This window comes from Vollenhovia emeryi, unplaced genomic scaffold, assembly GCF_000949405.1.
Source record: "Vollenhovia emeryi isolate VEMERY1.0 unplaced genomic scaffold, V.emery_V1.0 DF939223.1, whole genome shotgun sequence".
NCBI lineage: Eukaryota > Metazoa > Arthropoda > Insecta > Hymenoptera > Formicidae > Vollenhovia > Vollenhovia emeryi.
In genome coordinates, this window is record NW_011967143.1 from 670,138 (window position 1) to 687,107 (window position 16,970).

Sequence of the window (16,970 nt, forward strand, 5' to 3'; positions counted from 1 at the left end):
CTTCTAGTACATGTGCCGCTCTGCTCCCACTCGCGGAGGCTCAATAGTTTTTGGATCATAAACGATTAAAGACGAAGTTCTCGCGGGAATTTAGCCTTAGAGATGCAAACGCAGTAAAACCTTCTTAATTCAACATCAAGTGGATCTGGCAAATTTGCAAATCTATATCTGTAATAACATACAGGACTTGCAACACAAATAAGAATTCCTTTCTGCCGTTTTTGTTAAGATAAAGTCGACCTTTGATTGATCATAAACGAAACGTGGCACGCTAAATGTGAAACGGTTCATGCAGTTTTATCTCGAGCATTATCGGTCGTGCGCGGTACATGATAGCACGCGATTAAGTGCACCGATCGGATATCACATGGGAAATCGCCGATCAACGTGCAATAGAGTGTGCACGAGGACGCGCGGCCAATGTCGTTGCGGTGACTTGCGGAAGTTAATCCTTGACTACTTGGGACGGTACGCGCTAATCAGCAATTTAGACCCGACTGATGTAGATTTCCGACGGCGAATCATCTTCGTACGCTAGCCTACGCTTCTCCGACTTGCAAATAATTTAGCTCTATAAGACCGGAGCTTTCTATTTAGTTCTACCGGAGGAAGTTGGCGCCGCTAGCTCGGCTGATTGAATATCCATCAGAGGCGGAGATGAAACCCCACGGTTACTCGGTTAGAATTACGTCTATTTATGTTTTTTTTTCTTACTCTTCTTTAAGAGAAAAATTTCAAGATGTTACGCTGCACTGAGTGATTCTGTAGTAATATAATATAACACATAAGATAATATCAAATTATATTTAAGTGAACAATTAACCTGATCAAAATTATTGTTACATGTATAGAAGAAAGTCGTGGAAAGTTAATCATTGCGAAAGAAGATTTGTGATTGAATTTGGTGTTGAAAAAACTAGCTATTTCATATTAAAAACCTACATCTCATAATAGAGGACTTTCCTCTACTTCTTGTACGAAAACTGCGATTATTGTAATCGTGGGAAACGTTTTCGTAATCACATCGCATTTATAACTTTCTTTGCGAATATTTAAATTTTCTTTCGCGAATCTATGTATAATAAATGCCGAGGGACATACAGTTCTTAAATTACAATCCTCACTAATTCATTAGTTAAACTGAATTTTGTGATGGCACACGTATTGAATGTCAAAGGTTGTGGAGTTATAAAAAATTTCTCTGCAAAAATTTATAATCCCCCCAGTCACACCAAATTAAATTAAATAAATTCCAAATTAGTCAAAAGACCTATATACGAGAGAAGCCGCATTAATAATGTATAAATGTGCTTTACATACACACGCACACATCTGAATGCATATATAAATAAATCAAATTGTGTGAATATATTATACTTATTCGCACAATTCAATCCAATATCCAATGAAGGATTAACAAAGAGAGAGAGAGAGAAAATCATTTTCTCTGTAGAAGCAGCGAAATGCTTTTCTGAGAGGAACTCGTGAAATGATATCAACGAACGAGGAAATGGTTTCAACTCACTTGAACTCGATAGAATTCGCAGACCAAACACCCTTCATGCGGTTCACATAGATTGCTGGGTGACCGAGAACAATGTCGACACACATATCCACGTATTTCGATCAATCAATCGAGTGTCCATTTCAGTAATTGGCGTGTTGGGCCGTATGCCAAACTCGTCATTTATACGTGAAACTTAATTATTGGAGATTATGGCTGTTTCCACAATATCGTGATCTTCAGATTTTCTACGTAGCACCGAGAAATATTCTTTCTCAGATATTTTTTCCCTCCTGTCGGACAATCGATTTCTCTGGAAGAGCTCTCTTGAGTTTTCACAGAAACTTTTATTCCTTTCTCCTATCCTTTTACATCTAAATGAATGAATACATTAAGATCGACTCTTTTAACATTCGCCAGATTCACGAAGGAACTTGCAGTATTTTTAGGGCCTCCTTTAAATAATAAATAATTGTGATATTTACATAAAAAGAAATATCCAAATTAATATTTTCATAGGCTTTAAATAAATGTTTTCAAAAAGTTGTTTCCATATTCTTCTATTTTTATTTGATTCTGGGATGAAAATTAAAGATTCCCGATTAAATAAAAAATTCAGTTTAATCGACGGCAAATTAAAAATTTAATTCTTATGATAAAAGCACATTATATAACGCATACATTTATATATTCAACCAACGCATGCAACTTATATAAGTATGTACATCGCGAAATTTTCACGTCACCGCTTCGTGACGCGATAAATGGTTCGGGCAAATCGTGTAATGATTATGCAACGCGCAGATCGAATAAACGAACAACGCAATGTCATTTACCTTATGATAAAAGCATTGCGTTAATTCATAGTTGTACTTGCAAATCAGTTTCGCTGCCACTCGCAGATTCGCACGGTACATGTGTTTACGCGTTTTCACATTATGACCGGTATTGGATTTCTATGGATGTTACATGGGCCAGTGGAAATCAAGCAAACACGGTAGTACATATAGCGAAACTAACAATACGTCGACCGCGCGCACTGTTAATCCGACGTTTCTAGTTCTCGCTCATCGTAGACAATGCGAAGCGAGCGCGAATCCGCCAGTTAATCGGCCCGAAATTGTTTTGCGGGCCTGCGTGCGTTTGAACTGACCAACCGCACGATATTTCTACCATTTAGAATGTCGTACTTCAATGTGAGTCGCAACAAAATTAATTATGCGAACAATTACCGTGTGTCTTGGCCACCCTGCGCAAAGCTGAAACGTTTTATAATTCGCAAACGTTTACAGGTAACCGCGTTTACGCGTAATTTCTGAAACAATCCTGCTAATTGGCGAGCTCGCTTCTCATCTGTTTGCGAAAAAGATAAAAATTATATTTATGCTTGATTTTAACAATATGGAGAACATTCTGCTGTTTTGCGTAATACTTGAATAATTAATTGTCAACTCCGCGAAGCGATTTTTCATGAATATTTCTTCAACACATGAATTGTGTTATTCTTACGCCGGTATTTACAGTTGCGTTTCTGTTGGAGAATTCATCTGTGTTGAAATATTATACCGTTCTTTTTATGCCAAAATCACAAATCGTCATAAAATAGTACAATAGTCCAATAGTTGAGTCTCAAGTAAAATACTTTCTCTGCTTAAATTGAATTTTTTTCAACTACTTAACTTATTTTACTAGTAAAAATTTGCAGATTCATGGTTTTAGCGTGAGAGAAACGATATGATATAATAGATAAAGCCAATATTCATATTTGTTACATCATATTTACAATCGCGATTTAATTGAAAAAGGATAAAGCTTATCACAAAACATGATTTAAATGTTGTTTGTTGAAATTTTTAATCTTGTAACATTTTTGCCGAGATATTGAAAAGATAACAATTAATAACTGAATTTGATTAGAAGTCCAAAAGGGTCTTAAAATTTTTCAAATAAAATAAAAATGATATTTATTCTTCACATAATAAATTTGATAACTTTTTAAAGTAAAACAATTAACCGAGTTTAAATGAAGAAATTTAATAATTCGCATGTAATAGTTAAATGATTTGTATTAATATCATATAAATAAAGACAGATCGTAATAAATTCCTTCGATAATTCAAATAGCAGTGTTTTCATTCTAAAATGTTCACTCAATCAAACAGAATTAATTGTAATCTTAAGCGACACAAATCAGCGTCTACAAAAAGAAGTGTGAACTAAATAAATAGAGCTGCTCAATTACCAAATTTCAAAAAAATACATTTGGCATGATCTAATTTTATGAAGCAGTAAATACTTTAAGACAATAACAGTTTTGTGATCGCGCGCGCGTGGTCTTGGTATTAGTTGTGGGTACATAAGGTCGTTGAACTATCTACCCTTGTTTCGGTACTCAAGCGAGCAAGTAGCGGCCGCTCGGTCATTTTATTTTTTCTAAAAAAAACCGTTTTTAAATATAAAAATGACATTTCGTAGTTATTATAATAAACAATTAATTATTATCTTACATTATCTCTTGCATTAAACATTCATAGATATATTGAAGCAATTGGTTAACTTCTTAAGGCAGATGTCTTGTGTGATTTGTTCTTCTGGAGGAATGATAAGGCAAGAGAGAACTGTTTTCTTAGGCTTGAATTTGAATATCTTGTGTCTTGAATATCTTAAATTTTCGTTTCAAACATAAATAATTTGAGTATAATTTTAAAATTGATGGGAAATAACGTACGAATTGCGAGATCAAGTTATTTAAATAACATGTGATCAATACGAGAAGATTATATTGATTATATAATTAAAATTTAATTTAAAATGCAAGGAATAAAATGCTCGATGTGTAGTTATTTCGGAAAACTTTTAATATATTGAAGATTGAACTCATTTGTACACAGTTGTGATGGTTTTGAAATGCGATTATTTCCTACAAACGATTAATTACTATTAACTGGCGCAATTAATTAACTCCTGCGTTTAACATTTGTAAATGTATTGGCTATTTAACGAAGCTAGTATTTCGCACAATTAGTTCATTTCACACAGAATTCGACGAACGATGAAAAACGAACATGATAAATTACTGTTTTATTTATGCGAACGAAACGATATCTTTGATATGATATTTAAATTCTAATGTATTTCTAATTGTCTAGCTATTTATAATCTAAACATAATTTGCTTATCATAATTATTATTGTATATTATTTACAATTTGTTGAGTAAAGTCCTTTATTATGAGATAGGATTCTTATGTGAGACAGTAGGTTTTCTACGTCCAAATTCAATCGCAAATATAGTGGAAAATTTTCACGATTAGGCTATTCCACAATAGAGATTTTAATGAATCTCAGATTTCACGCTAAGGAATAATCGGTTTCCTTTTTACAGTCAGCTGAGTACACTCTCGATCTGCAATCAAAATGTGACTATAAAAAATCCATACGTTTAATAAATCCCTGGCAAATGGAAAGGATAAACTTTTCATCGACAGCACTATTCGCGACGTTGTCACTCGTGGCACGTTCAGGAACACGCATTTAATTGTCTAGAAATTTTTTTTATACAAATGGTTTATGTTTCAAGATATAAAACTGTTATGGGTATCTTATTTAATACGTTTCTTAGTATGAGAGACTTATTTAATGACTTTCAAGTAGTTTCGATCGTTATACCGGTTTGAAGACTATTGCTAGAAAAGTCAAGACAAATCCTCTTAAATAAGAAGAAAAAGTGTGCCTTATTAGGAAAGCAAACACGCGTGACAAAAATTTATGGTTCTTGGGGACTCAATAACCGACATGGTATACCAGGAATATCGTGGTGTGCCGTAATACTCTGTCGCTTTGAAGTCAAAGGATACGGTGCTGGTGATACTGATTACATGAATTCTCTTCCCCGAACTAACCATAAATCAGTATCGGCGATGTTTCTAGCAAAACGCGTACATGATGGGTCGCATCTTATGATATGCACGCGCGCAAGCTATTATCAACTATACCAATGAGTACCCCCCTAGGGCGAGAGAGTTCAAAGTCAAAACTATCGATTTACAATTTACGCGACGATACGAAAACTCGCAAGGAGGTGGTAGTTTCGTATTCCTCCGAACCCAGTTGAGCAGAAGTGACTTCTCGGGATTGCTTAGAGGCTGATGACGTGCACGCTCGCGTAAAATGATGTGTAATGTGCTGCGAAAATTACGCAACTCTTCTGGGCGCTCAAGAGGCGCTAATAGGTATCTGTGTCAACGACATATTTTAAATTCTAGATATCTAAAAAAAAGGAACGTTCGTGTCGTATCTGTAGGGAAAAGAACTTTTTGTAATTAGGCAACTATCACGCTGTACATGTTTTGCGAACGTGCTGCGAACGATAACGACGTGAATCGCATGTAGTTCATTCGTCACTATACAGCGCTGTCGGCGAATAACTTTTCGTTTGTCAGACGTTTGTTAATTGTTCGATGATGTGGGTCTTTTTATAACGCATATTCAGTGTAATGAAAAGCAAATGCGAAGAATTTAGCCTGAGATATTCTTAGTGCGTGTCGCTGTAATTTTTCCTATCCTAATTAGCAATCTGAAAATACTTCACTATCTTCTCTTTACAATTCTTACATTCTGCAATTCGAAGCAGTAAGTTTCTTCGATTTAATTTTCCAGCTACTTATTATTGTACTGTTTATTATCAAAGTCTGAAGAAAAGGCACAAATCTTTATTACAAGATTGCAGCTTGAATTTTTCATGGCGTTTTGAATGTTGACATTTGCAATGAAATTTCCATATTTTAATCCGCGCAGAGATTATCTTAAAGTTGTCATTTACTGACCTGTCTGCTTTAACGTAGAATCAGATAATAATTTATATACAATAATACATAAACAGATATTCAACATCATTATTAAATTATTATCAATTTAATTATACAGAGTGTTACGGATAAGGTGTCCATCCGCTTGTATACAGGTAAAGCGGGTTAAACTGAAAAGAAAAGTTATACGCCATTTTGTACAATTCCCAATAGTTATCGAGTAATTAACTAAAACGTTTGAGCGGTAAGCGAGGAAAGCGATAGATCGGACTCGGCAGATATTAAGGGGATGCTAGAGTGATTCTGCACTTTTGGCACCTTTTGCTCCTAGAACTGTCAATTCATGAAAACATTTGTGTAATATACAAATTATGTGGCTTTTATATACAGACCGACAGTGTCCCACTATTCAGATTAAGTGAAAGAACAGCATGGTATCATTAAAATTAAGTTTAGAAGCCTAACAAAAAATCATAGCTTTTTGTTAGACTTCTAAACTTAATTTCAATGATACCACGCTATTCTCTAATGTAGTCCGAATAGTGGAACACTGTCGGTTCGTATGCAAAAGCCACATAATTTGTATATTACACAAATGTTTTCACGAATTGACAATTCTAAAAGGTGGCAAAAGTGCAGAATCACTCCAGCATCCCTTTAAATGGCTTATTTCTTTAGTCTCGTAGCGGTGAGGGACGACCCGTGAGCATTATCTGAAGCTCGTCGCTCGCTGCGCGACACCTTTTTTCCGGTGCGTCGCTCCGCCTCCCGCTATCGGATGCCTATCGTTGCTACGAGACTAAACAAATAAGGCATTTAACGTGCTTGCCGAGTCCAGCCTACTACTTCTCGTGCGCTCATTCGTCCAGAGGTTTTTATCTATCACTCGAAAACTATTGGGAATTTTACAAAATGGTACATAACTTTCCTTTTCAGTTTAACTCGCTCTATCTGTATACGAGCGGATAGACACCTTATCCGTAACACCCTGTATAGAGGAAAGTCCCTTATTATGAGACAGGTTGCTATGAGACAGCGGGGTGTCTACAAAATTAATAGGCATCGTCCGCTGGCTCCACCGTAAATTTACTGCCCTTGTATCTGTTTAGTGGAAAATTCATTATTATATTGTGTAACTGCCGTGAAAATCTTATATTAGAAGTCTATCTCAAAGGGACTTTCCTCTACTATTTCGATTCTCGGACTGTGTTTCAAGATCAAAAGTTATTGGCCCGCAGTTTGTTTAGTCGAATGTATATTATTAGGCACGAGAAAGATCCAGTCCGGCCGCTTAAGGCGTTTCTACCGTTTGTGGTCATTTACAAAACAATACGTTTCTTTAAAAATACCATAGCGATTACGAAGCTGCGCTTCTCTCGACGTACGCGCGAGGTACAAAATGAATAAGATAAATGTGTGCGAGGTGTCTCGTACGCACAAAACAAGCGTCATTTTTTACGAGACTGTTCGTAACGTATTTTCTTTCCAGAACACGTCCCGTACTTGTTATTCCCGGGACCATTCGTGACGCGCTTTTCCCGTATTGGGTTAAACACGATTCACGAAGGGTGGCGTGTGCCAGCGCCTCTCGTGCTCGTTATCGTCCAGTTTGCGAAATGCGCCCCGCCGCGCCGCACGGCCGGGGTGTATTGAGGTAATCGTAATTATTTTCTTCGATTTTTTTTTCTCACGGCAAGTGTGCGCGCGCGAAACGAATTCGGTTGCGATGCGCCCGATGGTACCGCCGACGTCGCTTGTAATTGCGTTTCGACGTCGGTCAAATTGGCTCGCTCGCTCCTCTCGTCGGATACCTCGTCTTCTCTCGTTCGAACGGGAGCCGCGGTAACCGTGGCCGAGACACGGAAACTTTTACACATTGATTTTCGTGCCCCCTTACGTTCCATGTCCGGTGTGCCGGTAGTTCCAAGCCGGATTCGATTGAAATGAACATTGAATATCCGTAGAAATATATGTAGATGAATCGCTAGATATATATATATTCAAACCTTAGTATTCAGAGTAAGCGATAGTTTGAATTATTTTCATTTCTTTTTTCTCCTTCCTTCTCTCTTTTCTCTTCATTTATTTTGCTTCTATTGATAATCAAATATTCGGCGCCTACTATACGTACACGTCGTGAAAGGATTTATTTAAATGTGGAACAGAAAGTAGTGCTGTAATTGCTCGCTGGGGATGAAAAAAATATAGCTTCGCATATTCAATAATTGATATATAATACAATATATTGATATTCAATTAATCCTTTCTAATGCACTCATTTTTGCAGGCTAAATGATTAAGTTTCTGCAAAAAAGATTGTGTGCTCTGTAAAAGTTTAGGTGGCGTCATTTTTAATAAAAATAAAAGTCACATTGTTTAAAGATGATAAAGATTTTTATGAACATTAGTTCCGTGTCATGTCTTAAAATAGCTCTTCAAAAGTCAGTCAGTGGATTTTCACTGAAAACAGTCCTCAGATCGCAGAAAACCTAAGAGGACATTTAATTATAGATTTAGTTAGATCTCAATAGATAACTTTGAACATTCAAGGAAAGTGTCGAATCTCTGAGGATCTGATGATTTTTAGGATTGGATCGCATGAGTTATAATTAGATGTTACATTATTGAGACATACATAATAAGATTTATTTTCATTTTTTCCCGGGCAGTCACTGATTTATAGTCATAAGTATAGAGAAAAGTCCCCTGTTATGAGATTGGTTTCTAATACGAGATAGGTTTTCAACATCCAAATTCAATCACAAATCTTTTGTCGTAATTATTACACAATCTACACCCACAGAAAAACATTTCGGATCCAATACTATTACACTTGAATGTATCATAAAATAGGATCGATATAGCGCCAATCATATTTATTATAGAGAAAGAAATATTTTAAGGGAAATTTCATTCTAAACGCAAGAATATATAAACTTACATTTATACAAGTTACTCTTGTCTCAATATAGAGAGTCAATCTTGTTTAATTCGATAGAGGAGAATAGAAATTATTGATTTTATTTGGATATTGACTTATTGTTATACTAAGAATGAGGTTGCGAGAAATATAAATACGTCAAGAATGTTTTTGTTTCGGTAACAGAAATCCTATCTGTGGGTGTAACAATGCATTTTCTACTAAACAAATTTTACCCCAAGGGCAATAAATTCATGATGGAACCAACAGATAATATATTAACTCCGCTATCTCATAATAGAAGACTTTCCTCTATCACTGCGATTTTCAGTAATAGTATACTTATGACTTGAAATAATGGTGCCTATCCACTGTTTTCAGTGATAACCCACTGATTGACTTTTAGAGAGAATGTAGGTTTGAATCACACATCTGTGCTCCGCGACGCAGAGTACCTGTTACATATTAAGCCCATCACTTAGCAACAAGAAGTTAAATATACTTAATAAGAGGAGGTTCTATTACTGACATCATTGTTATTTAATTCGCCGCTCTCCGTGGCCTGGACGTTACCATGAAGAATTTATTCATCACCTTCGGCTCGTGTAGGAAGTACGCCACGTTAAACGTGAAACTCGCGAAATTAGCAGTTCACGGTTGCTCGTCATGCTCACATATTTCCGCGCAAAGACACTCGCCCCTGTATTTCTCACGGTACTGCGAGCACTTTGTACCGCAATGTGTCGATGAATATTTAAACCGCTAGTTATCCATCACATACAATATTAACAGCCCTGTCAGTGCGAAGTCTGATTAAACTGAGGCGCAAATAACGTTTTAATGTTTCACGCATACAACGCGTTAACAACAACAACAGAGCCGCGTCTGTAAATACATCTGTAAGAAATATTCACTCGGAATCAAACCCGCGCCTGCGAATCTCCGACGTAATGTTTATTGCCGGGATAGTTGACATGATATGGCGTGCGGAATTAAATGCGGTATTTAAATGAATTCGGACCGTCGGTTTTCATAGCGCATGATTCGCGCTCAGATGCTTGGAAGACGGGGATGAGAATGCCGCGTGTATAATTCGCGCAATAAATGCAATGGTATTTACTAATGAACACGCGAGGTGCTCGAAACGTATCGCCCCATATTTTAGCTACTGACTCTACGATACGATCATTTTTTAGGCCCGGTTTTTCATCTTCTGGTTAATTGTTAACCAGAGGTTCGTCGATTCTCTGTCTCTTCTTAGGTAATAACATAAAAAAACGAAGAGTCGACTAACTTCTGGTTAACAGTTAACCAGAAAGTGAAAAAAGCCGGGCCTTAATAAGATTTTTAAAACTTAGCCGCTTAGATAAGGGTTTTCGACACATTTAACAATTTTTAATTAGATCTGATTGATCACTGCACGTAAAATGAAATTTCTGTTTTGAAATGGAGCTTAACCAAAATTCTCTTACAAGTATGTCTTACAGGTACATGCGCACGTATTTTATTTATATGATTTTGCATTATTATAAAACGCTTGGATGTTCTTCATGAATAATCACTATGAAATGGTTTTGCCAAGATACAATTTTATTCTACTTTAGCGCGCATATCTAGATCTAGATCTTGATATTTTATGCCGATATGCACGTTTTATTTTTCAAATGCCTACATGCACTGTATATGAAATATTGCGTCGTTATCAGAAATTATACGTGCATCATATGGCACATATAAAAACTTTCAACATCCTATATCACGTCCAAATATTCGACACACAGAATCGTCAATGGGACAAGCCGAAACAGATTTTATCAAATCACTTTTATGTACGCGAACGTATGCGAATATTTCCAGAGATATGAACTTTTTGTTCTTAATAAATTCCGCAATTCATGTACACATCATATCAAATATTGAATACCGTAACGATTCTTGCAGTGGAGCTGCATAGCAGCTTTACTGTCAAACGCAATCAAGTGATTTTGACACGGAATTTTTACCAGAAAAATGGAACAGGGTTTAAAGTAAATTAAAGACAGATTAAGTTATCATCTTAGTTTAAGGGGGAAAAAAATTATAAATTTGCGCATTAATCTCTCGTAGCTTCAAGACCCACGACCTCGGAAAAGATTTAAGTGTTACATTACGTGTCTCCGGCAATACCAAGCAAATTTCAGCTGACACAGTTTTCGGTAACACTGAAAACGGTGCTAAAAATACTACAAGCGCAAATACTGAACTTTCTTATCGTGTATACGCGATAAATTATTCCAATTTGTCAAAAGAAAAAAGAACAAATAATATTAACGCGTTAAATTAAATTAACTCGAAAGTTCTCTGTTTTACATGGAATGCGAATACCAAGACAAAACTTACGTTTGGAAAATAAAACAATGCAGAATAATATTTCAATATATTTTTATGCAATATTTTCGCTTTGGTTTTGGCTTGTCGAATGCAACATTGTTGATAGATCATAATTTCATTGTGTTATCGGGGCAGCTCTTCTCGCGCCATGAGTACTCATCGCGCGAAATGGCCATGACAAGAAAATACGTAGGTGTAGGTTTATGCATCCACAAAGTGTAAGAGCTAATCGATATTTATCGATCGCCCTAGCAAAGGCGAGCAAAGGACACGCTAACAAGAATCCTTCGACAATCACAATCACTCTCCAATAATCTCGCGGATAAATAATTTTTATTGACACTCGCTGATTAAATAAGTTGAGAGATACAATGTGGTAGAAAGGAAAAGGAATCTAAACGCAACACTAATTGTGCATATACGCTTATTACTGGCGAACACATAAACTTGATAAACTCGTTAAGTTTATCAAGTATTGAGCTTGTTAAATTAATGTATTAATAATTTGCCAAAATAGGAGTGTTATTAGCAACTTTGATTGCTAGTGTCTTACGATTAGATAGCAATCTACTGCTTACTACTTAAAGACTTATGCAATAACTCCAAGGTATAAACAAAATGTATTATTTCAGTCAATCAGCGCCGACTATATAAGGTTAATAAGGCTAGACAGGTACAAATTGCGTTACACCCCATTCTTGGAATGACTTGCGTAAGCGCTGATGGACGATATACGACAATCGAATGGCACAATACATTGTGGCGATTACCATCGCGTTTCGCCAGTTCTAGCGATCAGCCGATCGTAGGTCATGGCCATCCATCGTATTGTACAAAAAAAGGGCAGCGGAAAAGTAAAAAAAAACCAGATCCGATAATGCGCCTCTTCACAGGACAATCGCGACAGCCATATTTTGTTAAAGGTTCTCTTTTTTTCCGCTCGAAACCCGCTCTGCCTGTCAGTCACGACCTCGATGCCGCCTGACCGAGCAGAATAAAGCGATCTAGAGTTCGTTTACATCGGCAGTAGCTGCGATCGCGTGAGACTGTAACTCTTGCGGATGGTTTTAAAACCTGTCCCGTCGCACCTTCGTCGTACGCCTAGCATGAGATACGACCACGCGACTCTCATCTCTCGATACTGGATGCGATTTGACTCGATTGAACAGGAATAATAAATATTTCGTTGATTTTACACGGATTTTTAAGTGCGATGAAGATTCAGATAATAGAAAGAATTTTAATCACATAAAAAATTAAAAAATTTGTACATAGGTTGTCCCATATCTTTAAGATTTCTTTACTATGGAGAAGGGGGGGGAGTATTATCTTGAATGCTAAATATAGTGTTTAAAATAATTAGAAATTGTTCGTCGATTTAAATACGTGAATTTACTGACGACAGTGATTCCGTCTAAACGAAACGGTGTTGTATGTCCGAAAAGAAATCGGCGCGCACGAAAAAACAGTATTTGAAATAGAAGATAAAAATTATTGGGCTACCTACATCTTGCTCGCGTTTCCTATTTGATTTGTTTTTTTTTTACAAAAATGTTATCTTAAATATTTTCAAAACCAAGTTTTATTGCAAATAACTCTGTTCAATAATCTTCTTCTATCTCTTCGGAAGCTTCATAATGCCTTCTTTCTCCCTTCGGGGCGTTTATTTCACTAACGAGTTTCTTCGTGACGAAAAGAATTTTTTAGTGGAACGAACAGGTAGTAATCCGACGGAGAGTAGAAAACGTCTCCTGGAAACGTCCAGAACGAACATCTAACAAAGAAACGAGATGTTATTTTCCATCATGACAACCAACCAAGCTACACGTATCCTCGGTCGTTATGAATAAACTCCTTGCGTTTGATTGGGACGCTCTCACTCTCCGTATTCTCCGGACCTTAATCCGTCCAATCACTACCAGTTCCTTTCACTAAGAAATTCCCCTTCGGCAAGATAAATTCGTCAAAAAATGAGAGATCGAAAAAAATTCACCCATTAATATTTTGCTGGCACGTCGAAAACTGAAAGGAAGGCACTATGAGACTTCCGAAGAAGATTATTGAACAGAGTGGGTCATGTAGAGAAAAGTTTTTCTATTATGAGATGTGCTCCCAATATGAGACAGTGGATTTTCAACAACCAATTTCACAAATCTGTTTCCGCAGCGATTACGAGCACGATCTAATAATGAATTGTCCGCTAAACAGATTTTACTCCGAGGGCAATAATTTCACGGTAGAACCAACAGTTGATGCCTGTTAACTCATTGTCAGTACGAACCCCCGCTATCTCGTATTAGGAACTTATCTCGTAATAGGGGACTCTCCTGTGCATATAGAGGGGAGTCCTCTATTATGGGATAGCAGGTTTTCAACATGCAAATTCAATTACAAATCTTTCTTCGCAGTGATTACACAATCTAACAATGAATTTTCCACTAAACAGATTTCGCTCCAAGGGCAATAATTTCACAGTAGAACCGACAGACGATGCCTGATTACTCTGTAGAAACCCCGCTATCTCATATTAGGAGTTTATCTCATAATAGGGGACTCTCCTCTACATATATTACAATAAAACTTCGTCGTTTTAGAAATTTTGAATGGAAAAATTTAAAAAAAAAGCAAAAGAAACTCATGAGACAACCTTGTGTGTGTGTGTGTGCGTGTGTAATCTGTTAGATTGCGTTTAGATTTTTTAATTTTTCAGGTATTTTAATAGAAAATACTTGAAAATACCCTGCAGACGCGAAATGTTTGAAATATCTGAAATATTTTTACGAGCGCGCAATGTACATTTCTCATATTGCATGTTTCGCTGTAAGGTGAACCCGATTACAGCGTCGCTGTCACATTATATCGGTAGCCTATTTATATTTTACGACATGACGTGCAGTACGAACAAAATATGAAGCGCAACAACGCGACGAACTGCAAAATGTGCGGCGAACTGGAAACTCAACTGCGAATAACATCGCAACATTTGAACGTAAGACTCTACTTTGAACATTAAACTGTATTATACATATTCTCAACGGACATCTCTTGTGCACTTCAAATAATTGTTGAAAATGTAGTTTACATCTTGATTTACTTTGCAGTATAATATACTTGGTCAAAAAATGAGACAAAAATAATTGGTTGTTAATCATTAATTAATTCCGGCCGAATAATAATTTCATATTTATCTTTACGATTACAGATATACAAATTTGTAAAAAGAAATGCTCGCAACAATGCAATCTCGTCGACTTGTTATTACGAAATCAAGATCGACGCAAAGAAATAGACGTTGGAATAGAAAGATTTGCTTTTATCTTACAGCCCTGAATGAGAAAACGCTTAACTTTAACATCTATCTGGAACTAACGTATGCTAGATTTCAGGATAAGCTCACGTTTCTAACTACATATCGAAAAGAATTGCGGAAGGCGAGTGCATTTTCTATCTAAATAATTTCCTTCTTTAATTTCCTCTTTTCCACATAATCGCATCCCCATTTCGTCTCTGGCGACAAAGTGTCGCGTTGAAACCGAAAATCTCGCGCAATTGACACGATCGCACATCCCGGCGGAACGCACGGCAACAAGTAAGCAAGTGGCAGCCTCACCTCGCGCGCCCTCCGTCCGGAGGACAGAGCCGAAGTAGGCCACCGGAACTCCAGAACTTCAACCCTCAGTGCTCCACGCGGACGCACGAACGCGAGTTCTTACTTCCATCCTCCGTGCACGCGTCGATGCCAGGTTTCCCGATCGGCACGCGACGACTGTCACCTCACGGCGTGACGACCGACGGTCGTGGATCGCTTCGCGGCGTTGGTACATCGATGATACGGTCAAAGTCAATCGGCACTCCGAGTCTCATCAGGAATCCCGTAAACGTCAACACCACCCACGAGCGGTCCCTCGAACGGCCCCGCGTGTATATCCGGATTGCTCCCGATCGCGTGAGATCACTGTGTCCACGCCAATTCGACTCGATCGTTCTGGACTGTAGTCCACGTAATCGAACAATAGCGCGCGACTGTCCTCGGCGATAAGGTCGCGGCCAGCTTGCTGGATATCCGATGGTACGGAACCTTGAGGGGGTGGCTTCCTTGTCGAGGACGTTAAATCACCGGACACTCGATGGGCACAGTCCACCGAGGCATCTCCGCGCGCGACGTCCCTCCGGCCATCGCGTCGTTCTCCACCTCTGCGCTGGACCACTTCCGGCCGTTTTCACTTGGTCCCCTCGACACTCTTGCGCGGCATTACGTGTTCGCGCGGGACACGCGTGGACGAGCGGAATCTAATAGGAAGGAGCGGCAGGTAACGTGTGTGGCTTCCACTGGTCGTCGAGACGACATGGATCTCGCGCGTAGCATCGATCCGTGATCGATGTATTCGTGCTGCGAGCCGGCCAGGCTACCTCTCCCTCTCGGGCACGGTCTTTCGAGGCGAATCGCGCCGACGAACACGCGGCGAGGATTCAAGTGAGCGCCGGTGAGCGTCGCGACGCCGTACACCGTCGTCAACCCCCGTCCTGGCACACGCTTGCGCAGGAGCGTCCTGTACTTTTCACCGTGCAGGGGGATGAATCGTTTCTCACGGAGAGTCGTTATCAATTCACCTACTTTCTCTCATAATCATCGGCGACTCTCGGCGCCGCTAAAGTATTTCGATTAACGGCGAGCTGCTCGATCGCGACCAAGTCGCGCGATCTGCGCGGGCGGCATTTCAAGCCCATTATAATCTTAACGAATCCAATATTCGCAATGTCGCGGAGTACGGAAATGTGTATGGTATACGCCTCGCGGCAATCGTCGAAACGGGCAACATTAAAATCTTACGTAGTTAGCGTTTCTCCCAGTAAATCTATTTAGTTCGGCACATAATTTTTACACGATACTGTTAATATTATTCTCTGGCGAGGTTTTTCCGAGATTACATTTATTATCGTCCATATTATGCAAACGTTCGATTATCCGTATAACGTTTCATTCCATATCAGAACGTTGTGTTATTGCAAATTCGTTTCGTATTACAACGGAAAATCAAACTGCTGTTCTATTTTTTGCTACAATATAATACATAATAAATCAACGGAGAGGATTGGAAGATAGCCAATAGCACATACATAATTAAAAAATTTGTATTCGTAAAGCAACTTGAGATTTAACCAAGATTCGGCCAAATGTGTGCAAAACGAAAATATATATTGATTATATTAATTATTTATTACAAAATATTTCCGTCTCGCACGCGCGAGAATATACTGCAGTACATTACCTTATAAATCTACGTCTTAAAATATCTCTTCTGTCTCATTTGGACTGTTCTGTACTTTGAGCACGTGACTTGAGGGACGTGCTTCCCCGCGTCTCCAGA

The 16,970-nt window shown here is 38.0% G+C and overlaps 1 protein-coding gene across 2 annotated transcripts in view; it reads right to left on the reverse strand.

Annotated features, from left to right (window-relative positions):
* Window positions 1–16,921, reverse strand: part of LOC105560734 (probable muscarinic acetylcholine receptor gar-2) — a 56,426-nt gene extending 39,505 nt beyond the window's left edge. The window contains exon 1 of one of the 2 annotated variants that reach the window (XM_012010097.1): window positions 16,872–16,921. The gene's annotated coding sequence lies outside the window, so the exon portion shown is untranslated. Of the gene's footprint in view, window positions 1–15,211; window positions 15,965–16,871 lie in introns of those variants that run through there. The other variant, XM_012010096.1, reaches the window with a different exon arrangement.
* Window positions 16,922–16,970: the final 49 nt, after the last annotated feature.